This window comes from Danio rerio, chromosome 4 (assembly GCF_052040795.2).
Source record: "Danio rerio strain M-AB ecotype USA chromosome 4, GRCz13ab, whole genome shotgun sequence".
NCBI classification, from domain to species: domain Eukaryota; kingdom Metazoa; phylum Chordata; class Actinopteri; order Cypriniformes; family Danionidae; genus Danio; species Danio rerio.
Window position 1 is genome coordinate 48087898 of NC_141024.2, and position 18290 is coordinate 48106187.

An 18290-nucleotide genomic window follows, 5' to 3' on the forward strand; every position below is an offset into this window, starting at 1 on the left:
TGGTCACCTACAGTGGTAGAAACGCGGAACTTTGTCTAGACACTGTTAACAGTGATACCTTCCCTACCCATGACAATGTTCTGCTAAATCCTGATTTCATCTTGTAACGCTGGACAGAATGTGGCCCAGGATGTTTGTCCAGTGCACGTGTTAGCAGTTGCAAAGCAGCAAAATGATTGATCCGTCCCTGGGTGGGCTTGAACCACCAACCTTTCAGTTAACAGCCTAACGCGCTAACCGATTGCACCACAGAGACTTAGTGAAAGGTCACCTACAGTGGTAGAAACGCGGAACTTTGTCTCAAAAGGTCTGCTATATGAACCCTAATGATAGTTTGCTGAGAGAAAGAGAGGTAACAGAAACGCCCAATGTGGGGCTCTAACCCACGACCCTGAGATTAAGAGTCTCATGCTCTACCGACTGAGCTAGCCAGGCGGATGAGGAGTCCCCACTAGAACTAGACACTGTTAACAGTAATACCTTCCCTACCCGTGAAAATCTTCTGCTAAATCCTGATTTCATCTTGTAACGCTGGACAGAATGTGGCCCAGGATCTATGTCCAGTGCACGTGTTAGCAGTTGCAAGGCAGCAAAATGCCTAATTCGTCCCTGGGTGGGCTTGAACCACCAACCTTTCAGTTAACAGCCGAACGCGCTAACCGATTGCGCCACAGAGACTTAGTGAAAAGTCACCTACAGTGGTAGAAACGCGGAACTTTGTCTCAAAGTCTGCTACATAAACTTTAATGTAAGTTTGCTGGGAGAGAGAGAGAAAAATAACATGAATGCCCAACGTGGGGCTCGAACCCACCACCCTGACATTAAGAGTCTCATGCTCTACCGACTGAGCTAGCCGGGCTGATGAGATGAACTTTTAAGAGCTAAACACTGTTTACAGTAATACCTTCCCTACCCGTGACAATGTTCTGCTAAATCCTGATTTCATCTTGTAACGCTGGACAGAATGTGGCCCAGGATCTATGTCCAGTGCACGTGTTAGCAGTTACAAGGCAGCAAAATGCTTCATCCGTCCCTGGGTGGGCTTGAACCACCAACCTTTCAGTTAACAGCCTAACGCGCTAACCGATTGCGGCAGAGACTTAAGCCGCTTTTCCACTATCGTGCTGAATCGTTCTTTAAACAGAACTGTTCCATTCCGTGCCAAACCGGGCCAGACAGCACGGATACGGTTTCATTTTCCACTGTCGTGCTGCGACAAAGCTCTTTAAAACATTACACAAAACGCATCAGTAGTTGCCTTGGTAACGCAATGTAAACGGCTCCCTTTGTTCAATTAAAGTTAAATAAGAGCCGAAACTATTTATTTATTTTTTTCATAAAAGCAAAAGCAACCATGTGACTAAACACTGTTATGCCGCTCTATCATATAGGGGTGCTAAATATAGGTACATGTGCACCCTTATTTATTCATATGTTGCGCAGCTCTGGCTAAATTTTATTTGGAGGGAAAATTACCAAAATGTAACGTGATGATTGAAAATATTTGGAGGGGAAATAAATAATATTTAAAATCTCTGAACATAACAGAAAAATAAACAATGATAAGACAACAATAATAATGCATTTGCATTATAGTGGCAGAAATATAATTTTAGACAGGCCTTGTCAAAGGTGAGCGGGCACTTTCACTAATAAAAACACAGCACTTAAATTATTTCATTTTAAACAATTATTTAAATTACACTGCGTTTTTATATAAAAAGTTGATAATAATATAAAATATACTAAATTTTGATGGTAAAATGAAACCAATTAAGCGATGGCTGTTATTTGTTTTACTATTCAAACATTAAATAACGAATGCAGCAAGTGAAAAAAAAACGAATATGAAAATATATCGCAGGATTTAAAGCATATAAAGCACTATTATATTTAGCAAAATTATGCTCTATTATCTTTTTATTTTGATCATTTTATTTTTATTATTATAATTATTTTTGTGTTCATAATTAACTAACAAGCTGTAGGCGAATTATTGCTAGACGTTTTAGAAAATATTTGCGTAGCTATATTAAAGATCACCACAAAAAAAAAAAAAAAACCACAGAAACATGTTACATGCCTCATAAATGTCATATAACTTATGTATAATTGAATCATATAATTGCCTATAGCTGAAATGATAAAAATTGCTCATTTTATTTTTATAAAACATTTGTGAAAACGTATTGATATTTTTTGAGTAAAAGCAATACTGACATTTAAGAATCCAAATTTATTTAATTCATTCATTCTTTTGACTTGTTTATTAGTGCATATGCTATAATATAAATCATACAACAGTACCTTGGACAGTTACAGTGCCGCTCCGTAAAGCTTTCAAGCAAAGTCTTTTGGACGGCCGACATTACAACACGAACATGCCGTCCTTCAGGTGGTCTCGCCGGTATTAACAAGCTGTCCTGGCTTTGAATTAAAAAGTGCAATTATTTCCTCGTTGTTAAAAGAGTCTGCAAGTTCGTGTTCCATGGTGATGTTGTTGTGGTATTTGGACATCGACGATGCAAAGCGTGACTTTATTCGCTTTATTCGATGCGCCGCAGGAAAAAAAAGTCAGCAGCGCAAGTCTGACTGGCATGTCTCTCCCGGATCAGAGCTAGTTTTGTGCTGTGAAATACAGCGCTGTGTGCAATAAACTCACATCCAGGCAAGCGATGTAGGTCTGTATTCAAGTCAATAAAATAATAACTTTAATGAATAAAATATCTTCGTAAGAATGTGATGAGTTATTCACTTCTCTTCCAGAGACTGGACGTCAACACACAGAAACTGTCAGCACAGTTCAGCACGGTTGTCTAACCGTGCCGAAAATTCCGGGCCAAGAACGGTTTGTAATCGTGCCGCGCCGTTCCAGGCTCAGTGGAGAAACAACCGTAACCGTACCGAAGTGTTCTTAGAACGGTTTGGCACGATAGTGGAAAAGCAGCTTTAGTGAAAGGTCACCTACAGTGGTAGAAACGCGGAACTTTGTCTCAAAAGGTCTGCTATATGAACCCTAATGATAGTTTGCTGAGAGAATAAGAGGTAACAGAAACGCCCATTGTGGGGCTCTAACCCACGACGCTGAGATTAAGAGTCTCATGCTCTATCGACTGAGCTAGCGGGGATGATGAGAAGCTCTTTTAGGAACCAGAAACCGTTTACAGTAATACCTTGCTACCTGTGACAATCTTCTGCTAAATCCTGATTTCATCTTGTAACGCTGGACAGAATGTGGCCCAGGATCTATGTCCAGTGCACGTGTTAGCAGTTGCAAGGCAGCAAAAGGCCTAATTCGTACCTGGGTGGGCTTGAACCACCAACCTTTCAGTTAACAGCCGAACGCGCTAACCGATTGCGCCAACGAGACTTAGTAAAAGGTCACCTACAGTGGTAGAAACGCGGAACTTTGTCTCAAAAGGTCTGCTTTATGAACCCTAATGATAGTTTGCTGAGAGAAAGAGAGGTAACAGAAACGCCCAATGTGGGGCTCTAACCCACGACGCTGAGATTAAGAGTCTTATGCTCTATCGACTGAGCTAGCGGGGCTGATGAGAAGCTCTTTTAGGAGCTAGAAACCGTTTACAGTAATACCTTCCTACCCATGACAATGTTCTGCTAAATCCTGATTTCATCTTGTAACGCTGGACAGAATGTGGCCCAGGATCTATGTCCAGTGCACGTGTTAGCAGTTGCAAGGCAGCAAAATGCCTAATTCGTCCCTGGGTGGGCTTGAACCACCAACCTTTCAGTTAACAGCCTAACGTGCTGACGAGAAGCTCTATTAGGAACCAGAAACCGTTCACAGTAATACCTTCCCTACCCGTGACAATCTTCTGCTAAATCCTGATTTTATCTTGTAACGCTGGACAGAATGTGGCCCAGGATCTATGTCCAGTGCACATGTTAGCAGTTGCAAGGCAGCAAAATGCCTAATTCGTCCCTGGGTGGGCTTGAACCACCAACCTTTCGGTTAACAGCCGAACGCGCTAACCGATTGCGCCACAGAGACTTAGTGAAATGTCACCTACAGTGGTAGAAATGCGGAACTTTGTCTCAAAGTCTGCTACATTAACCCTAATGTAAGTTTGCTGGGAGAGAGAGAGAAAAGTAACAGAAACGCCCAACGTGGGGCTCGAACCCACGACCCTGAGATTAAGAGTCTCATGCTCTACCGACTGAGCTAGCCGGGCTGATGAGAAGCTCTTTTAGGAACCAGAAACATTTTACAGTAATACCTTCCCTACCCGTGACAATGTTCTGCTATATCCTGATTTCGTCTTGTAACGCTGGGCAGAATGTGGCCCAGGAGAAGCTCTTTTAGGAACCAGAAACATTTTACGGTAATACCTTCCCTACCCGTGACAATGTTCTGCTAAATCCTGATTTCGTCTTGTAACGCTGGACAGAATGTGGCCCAGGATCTATGTCCAGTGCACATGTTAGCAGTTGCAAGGCAGCAAAATGCCTAATTCGTCCCTGGGTGGGCTTGAACCACCAACCTTTCAGTTAACAGCCGAACGCACTAACCGATTGCGCCACAGAGACTTAGTGAAAGGTCACCTACAGTGGTAGAAACGCGGAACTTTGTCTCAAAAGGTCTACTATATGAACCCTAATGATAGTTTGCTGAGAGAATGAGAGGTAACAGAAACGCCCAATGTGGGGCTCGAACCCACAACCCTGACATTAAGAGTCTCATGCTGTACCGACTGAGCTAGCCAGGCGAATGAGGAGTCACCACTAGAACTAGACACTGTTAACAGTAATACCTTCCCTACCCGTGACAATATTCTGCTAAATCCTGATTTCATCTTGTAACGCTGGACAGAATGTGGCCCAGGATCTATGTCCAGTGCACGTGTTAGCAGTTGCAAGGCAGCAAAATGCCTAATTCGTCCCTGGGTGGGCTTGAACTACCAACCTTTTAGTTAACAGCCGAACGCGCTAACCGATTGCGCCACAGAGACTTAGTGAAAAGTCACCTACAGTGGTAGAAACGCGTAACTTTGTCTCAAAGTCTGCTACATGAAACCTTATGTAAGTTTGCTGGGAGAGAGAGAGAAAAGTAACAGGAACGCCCAACGTGGGGCTCGAACCCACGACCCTGAGATTAAGAGTCTCATGCTCTACCGACTGAGCTAGCCGGGCTGATAAGATGAGCTTTTCAGAGCTAAACACTGTTTACAGCAATACCTTCCCTACCCGTGACAATGTTCTGCTAAATCCTGATTTCGTCTTGTAACGCAGGGCAGAATGTGGCCCAGGATCTATGTCCAGTGCACGTGTTAGAAGTTACAAGACAGCAAAATGCTTTATCCGTCCCTGGGTGGCCTTGAACCACCAACCTTTCAGTTAACAGCCTAACGCGCTAACCGATTGCACCACAGAGACTTAGTGAAAGGTCACCTACAGAGGTAGAAACACGGAACTTTGTCTCAAAAGGTCTGCTATATGAACCCTAATGATAGTTTGCTGAGAGAAAGAGAGGTAACAGAAACGCCCAATGTGGGGCTCTAACCCACGACCCTGAGATTAAGAGTCTCATGCTCTACCGACTGAGCTAGCCAGGCGGATGAGGAGTACTCACTAGAACTAGACACTGTTAACAGTAATACCTTCCCTACCCGTGACAATGTTCTGCTAAATCCTGATTTCATCTTGTAACGCAGGGCAGAATGTGGCCCAGGATCTATGTCCAGTGCACATGTTAGCAGTTGCAAGGCAGCAAAATGCCTAATTCGTCCCTGGGTGGGCTTGAACCACCAACCTTTCGGTTAACAGCCGAACGCGCTAACCGATTGCGCCACAGAGACTTAGTGGAATGTCACCTACAGTGGTAGAAATGCGGAACTTTGTCTCAAAGTCTGCTACATGAACCCTAATGTAAGTTTGCTGGGAGAGAGAGAGAAAAGTAACAGAAACGCCCAACGTGGGGCTCGAACCCACGACCCTGAGATTAAGAGTCTCATTCTCTACCGACTGAGCTAGCCGGGCTGATGAGAAGCTCTTTTAGGAACCAGAAACATTTTACGGTAATACCTTCCCTACCCGTGACAATGTTCTGCTAAATCCTGATTTCATCTTGTAACGCTGGACAGAATGTGGCCCAGGATATATGTCCAGTGCACGTGTTAGCAGTTGCAAGGCAGCAAAATGCCTAATTCGTCCCTGGGTGGGCTTGAACCACCAACCTTTCAGTTAACAGCCGAACGTGCTGACGAGAAGCTCTATTAGGAACCAGAAACCGTTCACAGTAATACCTTCCCTACCCGTGACAATCTTCTGCTAAATCCTGATTTTATCTTGTAACGCAGGGCAGAATGTGGCCCAGGATCTATGTCCAGTGCACGTGTTAGCAGTTACAAGGCAGCAAAATGCTTAATCAGTCCCTGGGTGGGCTTAAACCACCAACCTTTCAGTTAACAGCCTAACGCGCTAACCGATTGCACCACAGAGACTTAGTGAAAGGTCACCTACAGAGGTAGAAACACGGAACTTTGTCTCAAAAGGTCTGCTATATGAACCCTAATGATAGTTTGCTGAGAGAAAGAGAGGTAACAGAAACGCCCAATGTGGGGCTCTAACCCACGACCCTGAGATTAAGAGTCTCATGCTCTACCGACTGAGCTAGCCAGGCGGATGAGGAGTACTCACTAGAACTAGACACTGTTAACAGTAATACCTTCCCTACCCGTGACAATGTTCTGCTAAATCCTGATTTCATCTTGTAACGCAGGGCAGAATGTGGCCCAGGATCTATGTCCAGTGCACATGTTAGCAGTTGCAAGGCAGCAAAATGCCTAATTCGTCCCTGGGTGGGCTTGAACCACCAACCTTTCGGTTAACAGCCGAACGCGCTAACCGATTGCGCCACAGAGACTTAGTGAAATGTCACCTACAGTGGTAGAAATGCGGAACTTTGTCTCAAAGTCTGCTACATGAACCCTAATGTAAGTTTGCTGGGAGAGAGAGAGAAAAGTAACAGAAACGCCCAACGTGGGGCTCGAACCCACGACCCTGAGATTAAGAGTCTCATGCTCTACCGACTGAGCTAGCCAGGCTGATGAGAAGCTCTTTTAGGAACCAGAAACATTTTACGGTAATACCTTCCCTACCCGTGACAATGTTCTGCTAAATCCTAATTTCGTCGTGTAACGCAGGGCAGAATGTGGCCCAGGATCTATGTCCAGTGCACGTGTTAGAAGTTACAAGACAGCAAAATGCTTAATCCGTCCCTGGGTGGGCTTGAACCACAAACCTTTCAGTAAATAGCCTAACGCGCTAACCGATTGCACCACAGAGACTTAGTGAAAGGTCACCTACAGAGGTAGAAACGCGGAACTTTGTCTCAAAAGGTCTGCTATATGAACCCTAATGATAGTTTGCTGAGAGAAAGAGAGGTAACAGAAACGCCCAATGTGGGGCTCTAACCCACGACCCTGAGATTAAGAGTCTCATGCTCTACCGACTGAGCTAGCCAGGCGGATGAGGAGTACTCACTAGAACTAGACACTGTTAACAGTAATACCTTCCCTACCCGTGACAATGTTCTGCTAAATCCTGATTTCGTCTTGTAACGCTGGATAGAATGTGGCCCAGGATCTATGTCCAGTGCACATGTTAGCAGTTGCAAGGCAGCAAAATGCCTAATTCGTCCCTGGGTGGGCTTGAACCACCAACCTTTCAGTTAACAGCCGAACGTGCTGACGAGAAGCTCTATTAGGAACCAGAAACCGTTCACAGTAATACCTTCCCTACCCGTGACAATCTTCTGCTAAATCCTGATTTTATCTTGTAACGCTGGACAGAATGTGGCCCAGGATCTATGTCCAGTGCACATGTTAGCAGTTGCAAGGCAGCAAAATGCCTAATTCGTCCCTGGGTGGGCTTGAACCACCAACCTTTCGGTTAACAGCCGAACGCGCTAACCGATTGCGCCACAGAGACTTAGTGAAATGTCACCTACAGTGGTAGAAATGCGGAACTTTGTCTCAAAGTCTGCTACATGAACCCTAATGTAAGTTTGCTGGGAGAGAGAGAGAAAAGTAACAGAAACGCCCAACGTGGGGCTCGAACCCACGACCCTGAGATTAAGAGTCTCATGCTCTACCGACTGAGCTAGCCGGGCTGATGAGAAGCTCTTTTAGGAACCAGAAACATTTTACAGTAATACCTTCCCTACCCGTGACAATGTTCTGCTATATCCTGATTTCGTCTTGTAACGCTGGGCAGAATGTGGCCCAGGAGAAGCTCTTTTAGGAACCAGAAACATTTTACGGTAATACCTTCCCTACCCGTGACAATGTTCTGCTAAATCCTGATTTCGTCTTGTAACGCTGGACAGAATGTGGCCCAGGATCTATGTCCAGTGCACATGTTAGCAGTTGCAAGGCAGCAAAATGCCTAATTCGTCCCTGGGTGGGCTTGAACCACCAACCTTTCAGTTAACAGCCGAACGCACTAACCGATTGCGCCACAGAGACTTAGTGAAAGGTCACCTACAGTGGTAGAAACGCGGAACTTTGTCTCAAAAGGTCTACTATATGAACCCTAATGATAGTTTGCTGAGAGAATGAGAGGTAACAGAAACGCCCAATGTGGGGCTCTAACCCACGACGCTAAGATTAAGAGTCTCATGCTTTATCGACTGAGCTAGCGGGGCTGATGAAAAGCTCTTTTAGGAGCTAGAAACCGTTTACAGTAATACCTTCCCTACCTGTGACAATGTTCTGCTAAATCCTGATTTCATCTTGTAACGCTGGACAGAATGTGGCCCAGGATATATGCCCAGTGCACGGTTTAGCAGTTGCAAGGCAGCAAAATGCCTAATTCGTCCCTGGGTGGGCTTCAACCACCAACCTTTCAGTTAACAGCCAAACGCGCTAACCGATTGCACCACAGAGACTTAGTGAAAGGTCACCTACAGTGGTAGAAAGTCATAACTTTGTCTCAAAAGGTCTGCTATATGAACCCTTATGTAAGTTTGCTGAGAGAGAGAGAGAAAAGTAACAGAAACGCCCAACGTGGGGCTCGAACCCACAACCCTGACATTAAGAGTCTCATGCTGTACCGACTGAGCTAGCCAGGCGAATGAGGAGTCACCACTAGAACTAGACACTGTTAACAGTAATACCTTCCCTACCCGTGACAATATTCTGCTAAATCCTGATTTCATCTTGTAACGCTGGACAGAATGTGGCCCAGGATCTATGTCCAGTGCACGTGTTAGCAGTTGCAAGGCAGCAAAATGCCTAATTCGTCCCTGGGTGGGCTTGAACTACCAACCTTTTAGTTAACAGCCGAACGCGCTAACCGATTGCGCCACAGAGACTTAGTGAAAAGTCACCTACAGTGGTAGAAACGCGTAACTTTGTCTCAAAGTCTGCTACATGAAACCTTATGTAAGTTTGCTGGGAGAGAGAGAGAAAAGTAACAGGAACGCCCAACGTGGGGCTCGAACCCACGACCCTGAGATTAAGAGTCTCATGCTCTACCGACTGAGCTAGCCGGGCTGATGAGATGAGCTTTTCAGAACTAAACACTGTTTACAGCAATACCTTCCCTACCCGTGACAATGTTCTGCTAAATCCTGATTTCGTCTTGTAACGCAGGGCAGAATGTGGCCCAGGATCTATGTCCAGTGCACGTGTTAGAAGTTACAAGACAGCAAAATGCTTAATCCGTCCCTGGGTGGGCTTGAACCACCAACCTTTCAGTTAATAGCCTAACGCGCTAACCGATTGCACCACAGAGACTTAGTGAAAGGTCACCTACAGAGGTAGAAACGCGGAACTTTGTCTCAAAAGGTCTGCTATATGAACCCTAATGATAGTTTGCTGAGAGAAAGAGAGGTAACAGAAACGCCCAATGTGGGGCTCTAACCCACGACCCTGAGATTAAGAGTCTCATGCTCTACCGACTGAGCTAGCCAGGCGGATGAGGAGTACTCACTAGAACTAGACACTGTTAACAGTAATACCTTCCCTACCCGTGACAATGTTCTGCTAAATCCTGATTTCATCTTGTAACGCTGGACAGAATGTGGCCCAGGATCTATGTCCAGTGCACGTGTTAGCAGTTGCAAGGCAGCAAAATGCCTAATTCGTCCCTGGGTGGGCTTGAACCACCAACCTTTCAGTTAACAGCTGAACGCGCTAACCGATTGCGCCACAGAGACTTAGTGAAAAGTCACCTACAGTGGTAGAAACGCGGAACTTTGTCTCAAAGTCTGCTACATAAACCTTAATGTAAGTTTGCTGGGAGAGAGAGAGAAAAATAACAGGAATGCCCAACGTGGGGCTCGAACCCACCACCCTGACATTAAGAGTCTCATGCTCTACCGACTGAGCTAGCCGGGCTGATGAGATGAACTTTTAAGAGCTAAACACTGTTTACAGCAATACCTTCCCTACCCATGACAATGTTCTGCTAAATCCTGATTTCGTCTTGTAACGCAGGGCAGAATGTGGCCCAGGATCTATGTCCAGTGCACGTGTTAGCAGTTACAAGGCAGCAAAATGCTTAATCAGTCCCTGGGTGGGCTTAAACCACCAACCTTTCAGTTAACAGCCTAACGCGCTAACCGATTGCACCACAGAGACTTAGTGAAAGGTCACCTACAGTGGTAGAAACGCGGAACTTTGTCTCAAAAGGTCTGCTATATGAACCCTAATGATAGTTTGCTGAGAGAAAGAGAGGTAACAGAAACGCCCAATGTGGCGCTCTAACCCACGACGCTGAGATTATGAGTCTCATGCTCTATCGACTGAGCTAGCGGGGATGATGAGAAGCTCTTTTAGGAACCAGAAACCGTTTACAGTAATACCTTCCCTACCCGTGACAATGTTCTGCTAAATCCTGATTTCATCTTGTAACGCTGGACAGAATGTGGCCCAGGATATATGTCCAGTGCACGTGTTAGCAGTTGCAAGGCAGCAAAATGCCTAATTCGTCCCTGGGTGGGCTTGAACCACCAACCTTTCAGTTAACAGCCGAACGTGCTGACGAGAAGCTCTTTTAGGAACCAGAAGCCGTTTACAGTAATACCTTCCCTACCCGTGACAATCTTCTGCTAAATCCTGATTTTATCTTGTAACGCTGGACAGAATGTGGCCCAGGATCTATGTCCAGTGCACATGTTAGCAGTTGCAAGGCAGCAAAATGCATAATTCGTCCCTGGGTAGGCTTGAAACCACCAACCTTTCAGTTAACAGCCGAACGCGCTAACCGATTGCGCCACAGAGACTTAGTGAAAGGTCACCTCGAGTGGTAGAAATGCGGAACTTTGTCTCAAAAGGTCTACTATATGAACCCTAATGATAGTTTGCTGAGAGAATGAGAGGTAACAGAAACGCCCAATGTGGGGCTCTAACCCACGACGCTGAGATTAAGAGTCTCATGCTTTATCGACTGAGCTAGCGGGGCTGATGAAAAGCTCTTTTAGGAGCTAGAAACCGTTTACAGTAATACCTTCCCTACCCGTGACAATGTTCTGCTAAATCCTGATTTCATCTTGTAACGCTGGACAGAATGTGGCCCAGGATATATGCCCAGTGCACGGTTTAGCAGTTGCAAGGCAGCAAAATGCCTAATTCGTCCCTGGGTGGGCTTCAACCACCAACCTTTCAGTTAACAGCCAAACGCGCTAACCGATTGCACCACAGAGACTTAGTGAAAGGTCACCTACAGTGGTAGAAAGTCATAACTTTGTCTCAAAAGGTCTGCTATATGAACCCTTATGTAAGTTTGCTGAGAGAGAGAGAGAAAAGTAACAGAAACGCCCAACGTGGGGCTCGAACCCACAACCCTGACATTAAGAGTCTCATGCTGTACCGACTGAGCTAGCCAGGCGAATGAGGAGTCACCACTAGAACTAGACACTGTTAACAGTAAAACCTTCCCTACCCGTGACAATATTCTGCTAAATCCTGATTTCATCTTGTAACGCTGGACAGAATGTGGCCCAGGATCTATGTCCAGTGCACGTGTTAGCAGTTGCAAGGCAGCAAAATGCCTAATTCGTCCCTGGGTGGGCTTGAACTACCAACCTTTTAGTTAACAGCCGAACGCGCTAACCGATTGCGCCACAGAGACTTAGTGAAAAGTCACCTACAGTGGTAGAAACGCGTAACTTTGTCTCAAAGTCTGCTACATGAAACCTTATGTAAGTTTGCTGGGAGAGAGAGAGAAAAGTAACAGGAACGCCCAACGTGGGGCTCGAACCCACAACCCTGAGATTAAGAGTCTCATGCTCTACCGACTGAGCTAGCCGGGCTGATGAGATGAGCTTTTCAGAGCTAAACACTGTTTACAGCAATACATTCCCTACCCGTGACAATGTTCTGCTAAATCCTAATTTCGTCTTGTAACGCAGGGCAGAATGTGGCCCAGGATCTATGTCCAGTGCACGTGTTAGAAGTTACAAGACAGCAAAATGCTTAATCCGTCCCTGGGTGGGCTTGAACCACAAACCTTTCAGTAAATAGCCTAACGCGCTAACCGATTGCACCACAGAGACTTATTGAAAGGTCACCTACAGAGGTAGAAACGCGGAACTTTGTCTCAAAAGGTCTGCTATATGAACCCTAATGATAGTTTGCTGAGAGAAAGAGAGGTAACAGAAACGCCCAATGTGGGGCTCTAACCCACGACCCTGAGATTAAGAGTCTCATGCTCTACCGACTGAGCTAGCCAGGCGGATGAGGAGTACTCACTAGAACTAGACACTGTTAACAGTAATACCTTCCCTACCTGTGACAATGTTCTGCTAAATCCTGATTTCGTCTTGTAACGCTGGACAGAATGTGGCCCAGGATCTATGTCCAGTGCACATGTTAGCAGTTGCAAGGCAGCAAAATGCCTAATTCGTCCCTGGGTGGGCTTGAACCACCAACCTTTCAGTTAACAGCCGAACGTGCTGACGAGAAGCTCTATTTGGAACCTGAAACCGTTCACAGTAATACCTTCCCTACCCGTGACAATCTTCTGCTAAATCCTGATTTTATCTTGTAACGCTGGACAGAATGTGGCCCAGGATCTATGTCCAGTGCACATGTTAGCAGTTGCAAGGCAGCAAAATGCCTAATTCGTCCCTGGGTGGGCTTGAACCACCAACCTTTCGGTTAACAGCCGAACGCGCTAACCGATTGCGCCACAGAGACTTAGTGAAATGTCACCTACAGTGGTAGAAATGCGGAACTTTGTCTCAAAGTCTGCTACATGAACCCTAATGTAAGTTTGCTGGGAGAGAGAGAGAAAAGTAACAGAAACGCCCAACGTGGGGCTCGAACCCACGACCCTGAGATTAAGAGTCTCATGCTCTACCGACTGAGCTAGCCGGGCTGATGAGAAGCTCTTTTAGGAACCAGAAACATTTTACAGTAATACCTTCCCTACCCGTGACAATGTTCTGCTATATCCTGATTTCGTCTTGTAACGCTGGGCAGAATGTGGCCCAGGAGAAGCTCTTTTAGGAACCAGAAACATTTTACGGTAATACCTTCCCTACCCGTGACAATGTTCTGCTAAATCCTGATTTCGTCTTGTAACGCTGGACAGAATGTGGCCCAGGATCTATGTCCAGTGCACATGTTAGCAGTTGCAAGGCAGCAAAATGCCTAATTCGTCCCTGGGTGGGCTTGAACCACCAACCTTTCAGTTAACAGCCGAACGCACTAACCGATTGCGCCACAGAGACTTAGTGAAAGGTCACCTACAGTGGTAGAAACGCGGAACTTTGTCTCAAAAGGTCTACTATATGAACCCTAATGATAGTTTGCTGAGAGAATGAGAGGTAACAGAAACGCCCAATGTGGGGCTCTAACCCACGACGCTGAGATTAAGAGTCTCATGCTTTATCGACTGAGCTAGCGGGGCTGATGAAAAGCTCTTTTAGGAGCTAAAAACCGTTTACAGTAATACCTTCCCTACCCGTGACAATGTTCTGCTAAATCCTGATTTCATCTTGTAACGCTGGACAGAATGTGGCCCAGGATATATGCCCAGTGCACGGTTTAGCAGTTGCAAGGCAGCAAAATGCCTAATTCGTCCCTGGGTGGGCTTCAACCACCAACCTTTCAGTTAACAGTCAAACACGCTAACCGATTGCACCACAGAGACTTAGTGAAAGGTCACCTACAGTGGTAGAAAGTCATAACTTTGTCTCAAAAGGTCTGCTATATGAACACTTATGTAAGTTTGCTGGGAGAGAGAGAGAAAAGTAACAGAAACGCCCAACGTGGGGCTCGAACCCACAACCCTGACATTAAGAGTCTCATGCTGTACCGACTGAGCTAGCCAGGCGAATGAGGAGTCACCACTAGAACTAGACACTGTTAACAGTAATACCTTCCCTACCCGTGACAATATTCTGCTAAATCCTGATTTCATCTTGTAACGCTGGACAGAATGTGGCCCAGGATCTATGTCCAGTGCACGTGTTAGCAGTTGCAAGGCAGCAAAATGCCTAATTCGTCCCTGGGTGGGCTTGAACTACCAACCTTTTAGTTAACAGCCGAACGCGCTAACCGATTGCGCCACAGAGACTTAGTGAAAAGTCACCTACAGTGGTAGAAACGCGTAACTTTGTCTCAAAGTCTGCTACATGAAACCTTATGTAAGTTTGCTGGGAGAGAGAGAGAAAAGTAACAGGAACGCCCAACGTGGGGCTCGAACCCACGACCCTGAGATTAAGAGTCTCATGCTCTACCGACTGAGCTAGCCGGGCTGATGAGATGAGCTTTTCAGAGCTAAACACTGTTTACAGCAATACCTTCCCTACCCGTGACAATGTTCTGCTAAATCCTGATTTCATCTTGTAACGCAGGGCAGAATGTGGCCCAGGATCTATGTCCAGTGCACATGTTAGCAGTTGCAAGGCAGCAAAATGCCTAATTCGTCCCTGGGTGGGCTTGAACCACCAACCTTTCGGTTAACAGCCGAACGCGCTAACCGATTGCGCCACAGAGACTTAGTGAAATGTCACCTACAGTGGTAGAAATGCGGAACTTTGTCTCAAAGTCTGCTACATGAACCCTAATGTAAGTTTGCTGGGAGAGAGAGAGAAAAGTAACAGAAACGCCCAACGTGGGGCTCGAACCCACGACCCTGAGATTAAGAGTCTCATGCTCTACCGACTGAGCTAGCCGGGCTGATGAGAAGCTCTTTTAGGAACCAGAAACATTTTACGGTAATACCTTCCCTACCCGTGACAATGTTCTGCTAAATCCTGATTTCGTCTTGTAACGCTGGACAGAATGTGGCCCAGGATCTATGTCCAGTGCACATGTTAGCAGTTGCAAGGCAGCAAAATGCCTAATTCGTCCCTGGGTGGGCTTGAACCACCAACCTTTCAGTTAACAGCCGAACGCACTAACCGATTGCGCCACAGAGACTTAGTGAAAGGTCACCTACAGTGGTAGAAACGCGGAACTTTGTCTCAAAAGGTCTACTATATGAACCCTAATGATAGTTTGCTGAGAGAATGAGAGGTAACAGAAACGCCCAATGTGGGGCTCTAACCCACGACGCTAAGATTAAGAGTCTCATGCTTTATCGACTGAGCTAGCGGGGCTGATGAAAAGCTCTTTTAGGAGCTAGAAACCGTTTACAGTAATACCTTCCCTACCTGTGACAATGTTCTGCTAAATCCTGATTTCATCTTGTAACGCTGGACAGAATGTGGCCCAGGATATATGCCCAGTGCACGGTTTAGCAGTTGCAAGGCAGCAAAATGCCTAATTCGTCCCTGGGTGGGCTTCAACCACCAACCTTTCAGTTAACAGCCAAACGCGCTAACCGATTGCACCACAGAGACTTAGTGAAAGGTCACCTACAGTGGTAGAAAGTCATAACTTTGTCTCAAAAGGTCTGCTATATGAACCCTTATGTAAGTTTGCTGAGAGAGAGAGAGAAAAGTAACAGAAACGCCCAACGTGGGGCTCGAACCCACAACCCTGACATTAAGAGTCTCATGCTGTACCGACTGAGCTAGCCAGGCGAATGAGGAGTCACCACTAGAACTAGACACTGTTAACAGTAATACCTTCCCTACCCGTGACAATATTCTGCTAAATCCTGATTTCATCTTGTAACGCTGGACAGAATGTGGCCCAGGATCTATGTCCAGTGCACGTGTTAGCAGTTGCAAGGCAGCAAAATGCCTAATTCGTCCCTGGGTGGGCTTGAACTACCAACCTTTTAGTTAACAGCCGAACGCGCTAACCGATTGCGCCACAGAGACTTAGTGAAAAGTCACCTACAGTGGTAGAAACGCGTAACTTTGTCTCAAAGTCTGCTACATGAAACCTTATGTAAGTTTGCTGGGAGAGAGAGAGAAAAGTAACAGGAACGCCCAACGTGGGGCTCGAACCCACGACCCTGAGATTAAGAGTCTCATGCTCTACCGACTGAGCTAGCCGGGCTGATGAGATGAGCTTTTCAGAACTAAACACTGTTTACAGCAATACCTTCCCTACCCGTGACAATGTTCTGCTAAATCCTGATTTCGTCTTGTAACGCAGGGCAGAATGTGGCCCAGGATCTATGTCCAGTGCACGTGTTAGAAGTTACAAGACAGCAAAATGCTTAATCCGTCCCTGGGTGGGCTTGAACCACCAACCTTTCAGTTAATAGCCTAACGCGCTAACCGATTGCACCACAGAGACTTAGTGAAAGGTCACCTACAGAGGTAGAAACGCGGAACTTTGTCTCAAAAGGTCTGCTATATGAACCCTAATGATAGTTTGCTGAGAGAAAGAGAGGTAACAGAAACGCCCAATGTGGGGCTCTAACCCACGACCCTGAGATTAAGAGTCTCATGCTCTACCGACTGAGCTAGCCAGGCGGATGAGGAGTACTCACTAGAACTAGACACTGTTAACAGTAATACCTTCCCTACCCGTGACAATGTTCTGCTAAATCCTGATTTCATCTTGTAACGCTGGACAGAATGTGGCCCAGGATCTATGTCCAGTGCACGTGTTAGCAGTTGCAAGGCAGCAAAATGCCTAATTCGTCCCTGGGTGGGCTTGAACCACCAACCTTTCAGTTAACAGCTGAACGCGCTAACCGATTGCGCCACAGAGACTTAGTGAAAAGTCACCTACAGTGGTAGAAACGCGGAACTTTGTCTCAAAGTCTGCTACATAAACCTTAATGTAAGTTTGCTGGGAGAGAGAGAGAAAAATAACAGGAATGCCCAACGTGGGGCTCGAACCCACCACCCTGACATTAAGAGTCTCATGCTCTACCGACTGAGATAGCCGGGCTGATGAGATGAACTTTTAAGAGCTAAACACTGTTTACAGCAATACCTTCCCTACCCGTGACAATGTTCTGCTAAATCCTGATTTCGTCTTGTAACGCAGGGCAGAATGTGGCCCAGGATCTATGTCCAGTGCACGTGTTAGCAGTTACAAGGCAGCAAAATGCTTAATCAGTCCCTGGGTGGGCTTAAACCACCAACCTTTCAGTTAACAGCCTAACGCGCTAACCGATTGCACCACAGAGACTTAGTGAAAGGTCACCTACAGTGGTAGAAACGCGGAACTTTGTCTCAAAAGGTCTGCTATATGAACCCTAATGATAGTTTGCTGAGAGAAAGAGAGGTAACAGAAACGCCCAATGTGGCGCTCTAACCCACGACGCTGAGATTATGAGTCTCATGCTCTATCGACTGAGCTAGCGGGGATGATGAGAAGCTCTTTTAGGAACCAGAAACCGTTTACAGTAATACCTTCCCTACCCGTGACAATGTTCTGCTAAATCCTGATTTCATCTTGTAACGCTGGACAGAATGTGGCCCAGGATATATGTCCAGTGCACGTGTTAGCAGTTGCAAGGCAGCAAAATGCTTAATTCGTCCCTGGGTGGGCTTGAACCACCAACCTTTCAGTTAACAGCCGAACGTGCTGACGAGAAGCTCTTTTAGGAACCAGAAGCCGCTTACAGTAATACCTTCCCTACCCGTGACAATCTTCTGCTAAATCCTGATTTTATCTTGTAACGCTGGACAGAATGTGGCCCAGGATCTATGTCCAGTGCACATGTTAGCAGTTGCAAGGCAGCAAAATGCCTAATTCGTCCCTGGGTGGGCTTGAACCACCAACCTTTCAGTTAACAGCCGAACGCGCTAACCGATTGCGCCACAGAGACTTAGTGAAAGGTCACCTCGAGTGGTAGAAACGCGGAACTTTGTCTCAAAAGGTCTACTATATGAACCCTAATGATAGTTTGCTGAGAGAATGAGAGGTAACAGAAACGCCCAATGTGGGGCTCTAACCCACGAC

General features: G+C 46.1%; 1 protein-coding gene and 20 non-coding genes across 21 annotated transcripts in view; all 21 read right to left on the reverse strand.

The window, feature by feature from the left end:
* LOC141381647 (uncharacterized) overlaps positions 1–18290 on the reverse strand; it is a 751802-nt gene that overhangs the window by 393981 nt on the left and 339531 nt on the right. The window lies entirely within an intron of this gene.
* trnan-guu (transfer RNA asparagine (anticodon GUU)) lies at positions 605–678 on the reverse strand. The gene has a single exon. It is a non-coding gene; the product is annotated as a tRNA-Asn (tRNA).
* Positions 3939–4012, reverse strand: trnan-guu (transfer RNA asparagine (anticodon GUU)). Its single transcript has one exon. It is a non-coding gene; the product is annotated as a tRNA-Asn (tRNA).
* Positions 4121–4193, reverse strand: trnak-cuu (transfer RNA lysine (anticodon CUU)). Its single transcript has one exon. It is a non-coding gene; the product is annotated as a tRNA-Lys (tRNA).
* On the reverse strand, positions 5079–5151 carry trnak-cuu (transfer RNA lysine (anticodon CUU)). The gene has a single exon. It is a non-coding gene; the product is annotated as a tRNA-Lys (tRNA).
* trnan-guu (transfer RNA asparagine (anticodon GUU)) lies at positions 5743–5816 on the reverse strand. Its single transcript has one exon. It is a non-coding gene; the product is annotated as a tRNA-Asn (tRNA).
* trnan-guu (transfer RNA asparagine (anticodon GUU)) lies at positions 6810–6883 on the reverse strand. Its single transcript has one exon. It is a non-coding gene; the product is annotated as a tRNA-Asn (tRNA).
* Positions 6992–7064, reverse strand: trnak-cuu (transfer RNA lysine (anticodon CUU)). Its single transcript has one exon. It is a non-coding gene; the product is annotated as a tRNA-Lys (tRNA).
* trnan-guu (transfer RNA asparagine (anticodon GUU)) lies at positions 7877–7950 on the reverse strand. Its single transcript has one exon. It is a non-coding gene; the product is annotated as a tRNA-Asn (tRNA).
* On the reverse strand, positions 8059–8131 carry trnak-cuu (transfer RNA lysine (anticodon CUU)). The gene has a single exon. It is a non-coding gene; the product is annotated as a tRNA-Lys (tRNA).
* trnak-cuu (transfer RNA lysine (anticodon CUU)) lies at positions 9443–9515 on the reverse strand. Its single transcript has one exon. It is a non-coding gene; the product is annotated as a tRNA-Lys (tRNA).
* On the reverse strand, positions 9685–9758 carry trnan-auu (transfer RNA asparagine (anticodon AUU)). Its single transcript has one exon. It is a non-coding gene; the product is annotated as a tRNA-Asn (tRNA).
* On the reverse strand, positions 12205–12277 carry trnak-cuu (transfer RNA lysine (anticodon CUU)). Its single transcript has one exon. It is a non-coding gene; the product is annotated as a tRNA-Lys (tRNA).
* trnan-guu (transfer RNA asparagine (anticodon GUU)) lies at positions 13090–13163 on the reverse strand. The gene has a single exon. It is a non-coding gene; the product is annotated as a tRNA-Asn (tRNA).
* trnak-cuu (transfer RNA lysine (anticodon CUU)) lies at positions 13272–13344 on the reverse strand. The gene has a single exon. It is a non-coding gene; the product is annotated as a tRNA-Lys (tRNA).
* trnak-cuu (transfer RNA lysine (anticodon CUU)) lies at positions 14656–14728 on the reverse strand. The gene has a single exon. It is a non-coding gene; the product is annotated as a tRNA-Lys (tRNA).
* On the reverse strand, positions 14898–14971 carry trnan-guu (transfer RNA asparagine (anticodon GUU)). The gene has a single exon. It is a non-coding gene; the product is annotated as a tRNA-Asn (tRNA).
* trnak-cuu (transfer RNA lysine (anticodon CUU)) lies at positions 15080–15152 on the reverse strand. Its single transcript has one exon. It is a non-coding gene; the product is annotated as a tRNA-Lys (tRNA).
* trnak-cuu (transfer RNA lysine (anticodon CUU)) lies at positions 16352–16424 on the reverse strand. Its single transcript has one exon. It is a non-coding gene; the product is annotated as a tRNA-Lys (tRNA).
* On the reverse strand, positions 16594–16667 carry trnan-auu (transfer RNA asparagine (anticodon AUU)). Its single transcript has one exon. It is a non-coding gene; the product is annotated as a tRNA-Asn (tRNA).
* On the reverse strand, positions 18083–18156 carry trnan-guu (transfer RNA asparagine (anticodon GUU)). The gene has a single exon. It is a non-coding gene; the product is annotated as a tRNA-Asn (tRNA).